The 12015-nt window shown below is 41.3% G+C and overlaps 1 long non-coding RNA gene across 6 annotated transcripts in view; it reads right to left on the bottom strand.

The window, feature by feature from the left end:
* The window catches only part of LOC106816935, an 11336-nt gene extending 5931 nt beyond the window's left edge, over positions 1–5405 (bottom strand). The window contains exons 1-4 of one of the 6 annotated variants that reach the window (XR_001394960.1): positions 5308–5405; positions 1444–1495; positions 1114–1240; positions 798–897 (exon numbers count right to left, since the gene is read on the bottom strand). This is a non-coding gene — a long non-coding RNA (uncharacterized LOC106816935). The other 5 variants (XR_001394963.1, XR_001394968.1, XR_001394964.1 and 2 more) reach the window with 5 other exon arrangements.
* Positions 5406–12015: the final 6610 nt, after the last annotated feature.

The raw sequence follows: 12015 nt of genomic DNA, 5'->3' as shown, positions 1-12015 counted from the left end.
ACTATTATATATATATATATATATATATATATATAGATATACTATATATTAGAGATATATACTATGATATATAAATAGTGTCTGAATTTTCTTTGATGACATGCTTACAACCAAGGCCGGCGACAAGCCGATATTTATGAAATCTACTGACCACGATATTATCTGGCCAAACAAGGATGAACCGTATATCAGGGGCACCTCGTGCAGCAGCGCGCAGTTGGCATAACGGCGCAAGTTAATGCCGAGCGTACAGTGACTAGGAGGTCGTATTGCAGCCGAGTGGTTAGTCACTGACGCGGCTGCTGACTACACACGTGCAGGTAGGCCGACCCACCACGACGACAAAACGCTCCCGTCTCTATGTAACACGGACTCGCCCGCACACGTGATGCACCCGTACGACGATATATGACCGACTTCACTATCTTGTTATATCTCACGGTACGCTAACATATAAGTACCCTCTAGAATCCTACTCTGGCGAATGCGGATCTATCTATCTTTCCACCTCTCTCGCTCGCTCGTTCGCTCTCGCTTTCCCATCTCTCTGTCAATCGCTCGCCCTCGCACTCTCTGTCTCTCACTCTCTCTCATTCTCTCTCCCCTCTCTCATCTTCTCTAATATGATCACCTTGTATAAGTAGCCGGTCAAGGCGAGAGCCGAGTTACGAACAAAATGGTTTTAAAAACCACACAATCTATAGTACCAGCAACTTATCGCTAATGCTAGAAAACACCAACAGATTCATAACATAGATTCATAACATGTGTGCTATAGCATAATAAATAATACCTACGTTAAATATGAACTTTTTGGTATGCTCAACTGGCGAGCGGTGCACGACGTTGCCTCTAAAACATGTTGATTCTCCGAGTCCTTCAGCGACGTGATTGGCACTGGAAATTTGACGTGCATGAATTTAATATCTGGTTTATATGAATTTGGAAAACGAAAAGTGGAGAACTAGTCAGGGGTGATTGACTCGCATATAGACTATCTGGCAATGTTGCCCAGGCTGACAGGTTAAAGAGATAATAAATACTGTTTTTGTATAATGCACAATAATTATATATATTATAAACGTTGTCATATATATATATAATAACACCTACGTATATTTCTGTGCACCTCTTGGTATGTTGAACTGGAGACCGGTAACCAATCAATCGTTGCACGACGCTGCCTCGAAAACGTGATAACTCTCCGTGTCCTCCAGTATGGCGATTGCACTGAAAATAACTTTGATGCGTAGCCCTATATATATATATATATATATATCAATTCATTGTGATTATTGTGAGCTTAGACAAGAAAAGCAGAGAATGAATCAAGAAAAACTGAATGATATATAGACTTTAGCGTTAATTATACACTATCGCTAAGTATTTAATTCTATAACCACGCATCTTTATGCAACTATAACGCATGAAAAGAATACTTACAATTTAACTCAGTCAGGTGTGTGGGTTTTATCTTGATTAATCTATTTATATGCTGTAATTAAACGAGTGAATGACATGAATTAAAGGGATAGTAGACTCTAGGATTTTACTGCATACAACTGTACTTACTGTATAACAAATCGTCTATACCCACACGTATTTGTTACCAGATACCTAATTTAATTGTTATAATTAATTACACATCAACGCTACGAAATTTGAACGGCGCCATGACACGCGCGATCTGTGCTGCCAGCCTGAAGTGGCATTTGCAATGTTATTTTGCAGCGTTACGACGGAAGGTGGGCAAATCACAAGGGGCATTATATTTACCTAATGCTATTTATCGGACGTGGTTCTATTTTTAGGACAATTGTATCATACTATACTGAACTTATATGTCATTATTTTAAAAGATATTACAATCTTTTTGTCTTTTTAAATTAATAATAAGAAACCTCGGTTGTAGCCCTTGGCTGAAGTGGTTTTGCGCGAACTTTCAGATCGTGCACTTTGATGTGGCGCCGACCGTGGCGTTGCTAAGTCAATCGTGTGTTCGTTGTTTTAAAATTTTTTCTATAATATTTCTTAATGGTGAATTAACAGGAAACTTTTTATGGTGGTACTTTTAACCTAATAACTGAAATAACCTAGAACTAGAGTAAACGTGTTTCCAGCCTTTAAGTGATGATATATAACAGGCTACGGGTAAGTCGCTAGGCGTTGGCGAAGAAGTTTATTTACTCGGCGCGTTAGCTGTTTGATATCGAAATAACGGGGAGTTAGGGCCGTGATTATGGACCGTGATAATCTGGCAAGAGAAACCGTACGCTCCGCGGTGACGAGAGTCAAGTGATTATTACGTATGCGTCTCTGTATATGTTGAAATATGGCAGGCTAATGGATAAAAATGATCGTTGTGTGCTATACGCCTACATACAAAATCAATAAGAATTAGAGTTAATTAAGTTTTTCACCCATTTGTTTCGGGTCGTGCTTCTCTCGCTCTCTCTCTCTCCTATTACCTTTTGCTCGTCTCTACGTCCTTGCGTTCCGCTCTTCTGCTCGTGTGTGCGTGCCGTTATTCGTCGTGGCTCTTTCTCGGCCTCTTCTCTCCCACTTGCCGCTTCTCTTGCCTCTCGGCGTGTCTTTCTCTCGTTCTTGTGCTTCTGCCTTCGTTCTCTCGTGCCTCTCTGCCGTCCGCCTTCTCGTCTCTGCTTTCTCTTTCCTCACTGCGGTTTTCTTTCCTCTCCTGTGCTTCGTGCTCTCCTCTCTGTCTTTCTCTGGCGCGGTTCTGCTTCTGCTCTCTATCTCTCTCTCTGGCATGTCTCTCTCACTGCGTGGTCTGGTGTCTCTGAAGCCGCTCTCTCTCTCTCTCTCTCTCTCTCTCGCTTTTCTCTCTCTTTTTTCTCTTTCTTCTCTTCTCTCTCTATTCTCTCTCTCTCTCTCGGAGACTCGCTCACTCGCGCGGCTCTCTGTCTCTCGCTCTCTCGTGATATCTTCTCTCTCTCTGCGTCTTGGTGTCGTCTGTCTCGTGCTGAGTATTCTAACTCGTCGGTCTATCTTTTTTCCATCTCTCTCTATCTCTCGGCTGCTCAGCGAACTGCTTGTGGGTTGTATGTGTGCGCGCCCGTCTGTAGGCTATATTCTAAATCATATATTATTTCATCGTCATCTCGCTACTATTATACTGTGCTCCGCCCTTTTCTCGCTTATCTCTCTCTGAATCACTACTACGCTGCTCCATTCTCATTCATCTAGTGAGTCGTTCTCTCTACTTTTATCACACTCCTTGCTCCTTATAGATCCTCTCCCTCTCTCTGATATCGCCTCTCTGTGATGTCTCTCGGCTCTCGGATAGAGCTGTACTCATATCTTTTCCGCATACTATCTCTCGGATCCCCTTTCCTTCAATCTCTGTTGCGCTACGATCTGCGTCGCTCGCTCTCTTCATCGCTCTCATATTCCTGTCGCATTATCTATACTCGCCGCTTTGTTCGCATTTTCTGACTTTCGTCTCCAGCGTACCCTTTCTCTCCAATTTCCTATCTGCATGTCTATGATCATCTTTCTCATCATATATCTCTCGTCTCTCTCTTTTCTCTCTCTTCTCTCTGCATGGTAATATCTTCTTTTCACTCTATCGCTCGGTCGTTTGCTCTCGATGATCTTCCCTGATACTTACTCTCTGTTACTGAACTATTTCATTCCGCAGTTCTCATTCAAGATATCTTGCTGTGGTCTACTCACGTCGTCTACTAATTCGTTCATTATGTGCTGCTTCGCTCTCTGGCTTTCTGATCAGTCTTAATGTTACTGCATGCACGATATTCTCTCTCAAGAGTAGTGCCTTCCGGTCAAGTGCGCGTGAATGCGTGATGTTTATAGCCAGAAGGACTTGTGGTTTTAGAACGAACAAATAAATTAATATTTCTAGTACTCCAGCAATGATTTTGCTCCGTGGCTAATTATGTTGCTATTGAATATGACTCCTAACAAGGGTCACAATAAGACAAATAGCGATTAAACGTATTATTGTTTGTTGCTTGAGATATATAATAATAACCTACGTTAAATATGAACTTTTTGGTCTTATTGTCAATGCGGAGCTCTCTCTCTCTGGTGTATTATTGTCAATTCGAGTTACCATTTAGAAATATAAATGTATGACATTCTCGGACTATCAGTTCGGATCTAACGCTGACAGAAGCCATGTTTAGTAGGAGCAAGACCACTGCAAGAATAAGGACACGGGCACACTCTTTGGGATTTTGTCTCGATACGAATAATAATTTTACATTTCCAGGTTCTTTGGCAAACTTGGCGCTGCATGCTTTCGTTGATATCTACGGTGCGAAGATACTCTCATGGATACGTGATAACTATGTGTACTGCGCTGAAATTTACGTGCTACTATCAATAGACAAAACTTGCTGAACTGAGAGCCAATTGATATTTTAATATCTGTTTATATGATTTGGAAAACAAGTGGTGTGTGCGAGAATAGTCAGGGTGTGACTTGCTTCGCATTACGCCTAGTCTGTCCAGTGTTTTACATAGTACTGAGAGTCTCGATAAAGTGGTTTAGACGCGCACACTATACAATACCCTGTACTACTTTTGTTCCGCAACTCTTGCCTCCAGCTTGTCTTCTCGTTATTTCCAGTGAAAATTACATTGACATAATGAACGTAAACATTGATAGGACAAATGCATATATTATAATATAGCGCAAGTGTAGTCGTATGAGATAATAAGAGATACTAATAAAGTAACCCTACGTTTATTCTGTGCACCTTCGGGGTATGTTGAACTGGGAGACCTGGTAACACTCATCGTGCGCAGCGCGACGCGGCCTCGAAAACGTGATAACTTCGTGTCCTCCAGTCTGGCGATTTGCATGAAAATAACTTTGATGCGTAGCCCTATATATATATATATATATATATATCAATTCATTGTGATTATTGTGAGCTTAAACAAGGAAAGCGGAGTGTGAATCAAGAGAAACTGACTGATATATAGACTTTAGGCCTACCGTTAATTATACACTATCGCTAAGTATTTAATTCTATAACCACGCATCTTTATGCAACTATAACGCATGAAAAGAATTCTTACAATTGAACTCAGTCAAGTATGTGGGTTTTATCCTGACTAATCCATTTATATGCTGTAATTAAACGAGTGAACGACATGAATTAAGTATCATATATAACAGCTACGGACGCTTCAGTTGAGCAAGAATTTATTTACTCACGTTAGCTGTAATTATGAGCATTCGAAGTAGTCACAGCTTGAATCTTTGACGACAAAACACAGAGAGAACATGGCGGGGACGCTTCGGGCCACGTGTATACTGACCGTGATATATCTGGCGAAAGAGAAGTCCGTCACGGCGTGACGAAAGTCCAAGTGATTCATTTATATATGCGCGCTGTATATGTTGAGCATACTGGCTGGCAGAGATAATAAATGCTCGTTTTGTCTGATACACAATAACATATAAATCAATAAAGAAGTAGGTTAGATTTAAGTTTTTAACCCCAAATTTGTTCGTCTCTCTCTCTCTCTCTCTCTTTCTCTCTCTGTCGCTCGCTCGCTCTCGCACTCTCTCTCTCTCTCTCTCTCTCTCTCGGTTTCTCGCACTCTCTCTCTCTCTCGCTCAACCTCTCTCGCTCTCGCTCTCTCTCTCTTCATGTCTATCTATCTCCTACCTCTGTCGTTTGCTCGTTCGCTCTCACTTTCACTCTCTGTTGCTCTCACTCTCGCCCTGTCTCGTCTTTCCCCTTATTATTATCTCCCACCCTCTCTGTCTCCCTATTATCTCTCTCTCTCTCCTTGCTCTCTCCCCCTCTACATGTCTCTCACTCTCTCTGCATGTCTATCTATTTCTTTGAGCTCTCTCTCTCTCTCTCTCTCTCTCTCTATCTCGCTGACGCTCGTTCGCATTCGCGCGCTCTCTGTCTCTCGCTCTCTCGCGATCTTTTTTTTTCTCTGGCTCTCGCTCTCTCGCGATCTCTTTTTTTCTCGCTTTCGCTCTCTCGCGATCTCTCTCTCTATCTCTCTCGCTCTATCTCTCTTTCTATCTCTCTTTATCTCTATCTCTCTCTGCCTGTCTATATATCTTTCCCACTCTCATGCTTTCCCCTTTCTCTCTGTCTCTCTCTCGTTCGCTCGTTCGCTCGTTCGCTTTCACTTTTCACCTCTCTGTCGCTCTCTCTCTCTCGGCATGTCACGCCCTCCCTCTCTCTCCCACCCTCTCTGTCTCCATATATCTTTCTCTCTTTCTCCCTCTCTCTCTCTTCTCTATCGTATTCTATCTATCTCTCTATCTATCTATCTCTCTACTCTTTCTTCTTCTATCTATCTATCTCTCTAATCTATCTAATCTATTATTCCTATCTATCTATCTATCTATCTTATGCATCTATCTATCTGTCTATCTATCTATCTATTTATCTATCTATCTATCTATCTATCTATCTTATCTATCTATCTATCTTCTATCTATCTATCTATCTACGCCTATCCTATCAATCTATCCATCCATCCATCCCATCCACCCGTCCCTCTATCTATCATCTATCATCTAGTCTTTCTATCTCTCTTTTCTAATCTACTATCTATCTATCTATCTATCTATCTATTATCTATTCTATCATCTATCTATTATTTACTATCTATCTCTTATATATCTAATATTATAATATTATCTATCTATGATATCTCTTCTAATCTATCTATTCTATGCTATCTATCTATCTATCTATCTATCTACTCTATCTATCTATCTATCTCACTTATTCTATCTATCTTATCTATCTTATCTTATCTATCTATCTATCTTATCTATCTTATCTATCTCTCCATCTATCTACCTATGCTATCTATTTTCTTATCTATCTATCTATCTATGCTATCTACCTACCTACTCTTATCTATCTATTCTATTACTATAATTCTACCCACCATCTATCGCATCTTTATCTATTTATTCTTATCCACTATTGCATGCTATCCATCCATCCATACATCCGTCCCCATCTCCCTCTCAGTCTACCCTCCATCCATCCCTCCATCATCCATCCACATTCCTCCACCATTCCCTCCCTTCGACTCCTCTATCTAATACTTTATTTAATCTATCTATCTTCTCTCTATCTACCTACCTATCTACCTACCGACCTATCTACTTATCTACGTATCTATTGATTTATCTTTCTATCTATCTATCTACTTTACAATGTACCGGTTTTTTTCGTTGGGGGCGCCACCATCCAATGGCATTTTGAAATGACATTTTTAAATTTGAGATTCTGGCGCCATCTACTTCCGAAATAATTATAAAGTTTGCATATAAATCAAAAAGTTCGAGGGCGGATTTTCACAGGTTTCGTGATGTTGTGACGGGCTTCTCTCTCAAGGGATCCATCCATCCATCCATACATCTATCCGACTATCTATCTATCTATTTTAGTCACCGTGACCGCGCATGGCCCGCTATGTCCCACCGACAACCATCTACACACGTCTATTAGCTTCAAGTAAACACGTAAGTTACACGTTCAAGTAACCTGGTATTATATATACATATATCTTATATATAATATGTCTTGTTCTGTCCTATCCCCTCCATCTATCTATGCATATCTATACATATTATATAGTATATATTATCTATATTAATGTATTATTATATATCCTACAATCTATCCATTCTACTCTACTAACTACCTAGCTTATATCCGTCCATCTATGTTTCTAAGTACAGCTTACATTACCGGATAGCTTGTTACCACCAACGCGTACACTAATAATTAAACAATTAATTATTACTTAATAATATTAATTAAATAATATTTAATTAATGGCGGCAAAATAAGTAAATATAATGGACGTCACATTGTTCTAAAGAGAATACTTAACGTGGTGTTGCACCACTGTCTCATGGGTTTCCATCGTGGAATATAGTGTTTCACCAGGCCGTAGCGCAGGAAATTTCTTGTAGAGGTGCAAAGGTAGTCCGCTTATGCCTCCTGGTGGCCCTATTACGTTTCGCGCTTCTCAATTCTTTATTTTTAAAGTGTAATTATTTCTTTGATGATTTTACGATTTTCTGTCCCATTTCTCTTATTTCTAAAAGGTTGGTACAGTATTTGGTCCATTAAAAGGCATACTCTGTAATAAATCTTTCAGGGGCAACTGCCCCTGCTCGTCGTACGGCCCTGGTCGAGTCCTTACGTAAATATTTCACAATATCAGAGAGCAGTCTACGAGGTCCGAAGAAACGTTCCACTTTTTACGCTGGTATATTTCGTAGGGGGGGGGGGAAGAATAGTATTCCGAACCTCGAGGGAGCTTTTCAGGGCATGTGGCATTGTACCTCTGTTTGCTTTTTGGTGGCGTGGCTTGGAGCTATAAACTAATCCTATCGTTTGCATGAAAACGCTTTCGACGTGTTGATTCTCGTCTCCTCGGCACGTTATCCGTTTTAAAGCGGAGATCGATTGGCAGCTGGAAAATTAATTATTGCACTATACTGTACTTCTGATATAGCATTATATTATATATATTTATATATATTTATATATATATCAATTATAATTATGATACATTAGTTACAACGTGAATAAACATTTTTGATCATTAATTCCCCTTCCAATAAATCCGCGGTTCATTAGTAATTGTTAGTTACTCGCGCTAACGTTCGATAGTCGCCACCATGTATTTAAAAAAAATTGCCTACACATTGTCTATTGGCAACTTGAATCAGAACAGCTGTATTTCCTTACTGCGCGTAAGATTCTGCACAAAATGTAAGGACGCTATACTGAGCGAAGGGCGAGGTAAGAAAAGAGGAGATATGGACACGAAAGTATTTATATATATATTCTTAAATAAATAATAAATAAATAAATTATTTTCTAGATATTATTAATATCATTATCGATATATGTATAGAAATATGTGAGGCATGCCGCGTAGTTAACATACGGCGTACTATTGATGTCGTGTGCGCTATCCTATCCATGAGCGAGAATGCAAGGCAAGGAAAAGTGAAGCAGAGAAACCTGTGCGCGCGCGTGTTATGATGTGTGCGCGTGTGCGTGTGTTGACAAACCAGGCATAGAGCTCGTATACGATGTAAAAGAGCGATCTTGAGGGAAATAGCACTTGGAAGAAGAAGGGAATGGAGAGGAGCGCAAAAACAAGGGGAGGAATTACGCGTCGCGTAAATCACTATACTGTCTTTCTCCTCCAGTGCAAAATGAGTTAGGCTACGGGCCAAGGCAGTTTTCCCTGACCAACGTTCAATCAGTCCTCGCGCTATGACTCTTGCGGCGCGTTATACGTCCATTCACTCAGATGTTACTGGAAATCTACGTTTGCTACAATAATGTCTTTCCGCTCTACCGTCCCCCTATGGTTATTTAATGGGTCTCAGCTGATTATATGAATGGGCGCGTCGGCACGCATACGTAGGTTCTTGTTTATTTAATAGGGACACGCCTCTTGCCATCCGTTTGCACCTTCACCCGCCTATGATCTATGTGCACCACTGAATCTACCACTAGTGAGCTGGATAGTCAACAGTATCCCGAACTGCCATTGATACTGTTATATTATTTTACGCTAAATCAACAATTTATCAGCGTTCCCCAAACAATCAAGTTGACAGATTAACCTTGCCATACGATAACTTCGCGATTTTCTTTGACCGTACTTTTCATTTCCTAAGTTCCCATCATGTTACATTACTAGCCACACTTTATATCACCTGTAATCTCTTGCTCTTTGTTCGTGGGCTGACTAGCTTTAACTGTATGTCAAGATTTGCTACGACTTACTACTATGCTACATTCCTCGTAACAAATGCAGCGGTGTTCCTACTCCAGAGCCTTCCACGGGCGTATCGTTATTTCAAGTTATTATCTGACCTTAAATATAGCTTAGCTACATGAAGTAACCTATGGATTGTTCACCATCACCTAATTAATACACTTTCAGAGGGCATACGCGGCTTTTCCCGCGATCCGTCAAACATCGCAGCCTCGCGTCGTTTTACCGCATTCCGACGTCGCCGACAGTATATCTGCCAGCATTTGATGTTGCAGTGAGAGCGACATTACGCCGTATGTCGCATTACATAGCAAAGTACGGAACATGTTCGCCAGAAAAAAAACACATGCGAATTTACCGAACAACAGAAGCTTGTATTGACGTGTCCTGCAATCCTAACTGCACGATAAGCGCGTGCAGGACGCACACCCTACCCTCGTCTCCGCTTCCTGCTTTGTGTGCTGAAAATCTCAAGGATGTTGTGTAAATGGTGTGTCCATAGGGCGCTTATTTTTGAAAATACAGTTCCACGTCCCAACGTGACTTCCTTCACTCCAATCTTTCGTCGGCAACAATGAGTGCTTGTGGGAAACGTGGTTTACTGTGTCCAGGTTAGCCGTGAATTTAAAGTAGTTGGTTCGCACTTTCACGGTCCCAGAGAGTCGACGCTATAACCGCAAAGGAACAGTTACCTATTTCTGTTCCACGCTTACTGAAGGATTTGCCACGCGGCCACTGCCGCGACTGCGACTAGTATTATACACGCGTGTCACTAACAACTGCGCGTTTCTTTTACCGCTGTTTCCTCAACTCTAAAATGAAGCCGCGTAAAAGTGGCGTTAACACGGCATATCATAATAATTAAACACACGTCGATTTGATATCACGGTGGAACATATCAGCAAAATAACTATATATATATATATATATATATAAAATTATTATATTATCTCTATATATATATATATATATATAATAGTGTCTGAATTTTCTTGTGCATGTTACATAACAAGGGCGCGAAGCCGATATTTATGAAATTACTGACACGATATTATCTGGCAAACAAGGTGAACGTATATCGGGGCACTCGGTTGCAGCAGCGGCAGTTAGCTAACGCGCAAGTTAATGCACGAGCGTAAGTGACTAGGAGGTTGTATTGCAGCCAGTGTTACACCTACGCCGGCTGCTGACTACAACCGTGCAGGTAGGCAGACCCACCAACGCGAAAACGTTCCCGTTCTCTATGTAACACGAACTCGCCCGCACACGCAGATGCACCGTAGCCACGATATCATACCGACTTCACTATCGTTGTTATAGTCACACGTACGCTAACATATAAGTACCCTCTTGATCCTACTCTGGACGGTGCGGACGTTTGGTAACTATATAACAATACAGGCGCGCTCGAATGATTCTACTCTTCAGGCGGTGCCAGTAATGCTGTGCGCGTATATGTCCGCCGAATATAACGAGCAAATCGTAACCGGAGAGACCGACAACGTCTTATTATGTCCACAGGAAGATTTCGCGTTCATACTGCGCTCACAACCTATGCAGATATGCATGACCTCTACATATATGCATGACCTCTGTAGACATGCATGACATCGGTAGAATTGCATGACCTCTCTACAGATGTGCATGACCTCTGCAGATGTGCATGACCCCTACGGATGTGCATGACCTCTACAGATATGCATGACCTCTACGGAGGAGCATGCCCTCTACAGATATGCATGACCTCTGCAGACATGCATGACCTTTGCAGATGTGCATGACCTCTGCAGACATGCATGACCTCTACAGATATACATGACATCGGCAGACATGTATGACCTCTGCAGACATGCATGACATCTGTAGACATACATGACCTCTAGGGATGTGCATGACCTCTGCAGACATGCATGACATCTGTAGACATACATGACCTCTACTGATGTGCATGACCTCTACAGATGCATGACCTCTGTAGACGCACGTGACCTTTGTATACCTCTGCATACATACATGATTCAATAGACTAATGACCAGAGACAAACAAGTACCAATGACTTTGTCTTATCGACTCCTGTTTACAGTCGTGAGACTATAATTATATAATTTAAATTAGGCGCCTGTGTACGAGAGAGAGAGAGAGAGAGAGAGAGAGAGAGAGAGAGAGAGAGAGAGAGAGAGAGAGAGAGAGAGAGAGAGAGAGAGAGAGAGAGAGAGAGAGAGAGAGAG

This window comes from Priapulus caudatus, unplaced genomic scaffold (assembly GCF_000485595.1).
Source record: "Priapulus caudatus unplaced genomic scaffold, Priapulus_caudatus-5.0.1 Scaffold33, whole genome shotgun sequence".
Taxonomy (NCBI): domain Eukaryota; kingdom Metazoa; phylum Priapulida; class Priapulimorpha; order Priapulimorphida; family Priapulidae; genus Priapulus; species Priapulus caudatus.
This window is presented reverse-complemented; position numbering and strand designations above follow the sequence as displayed.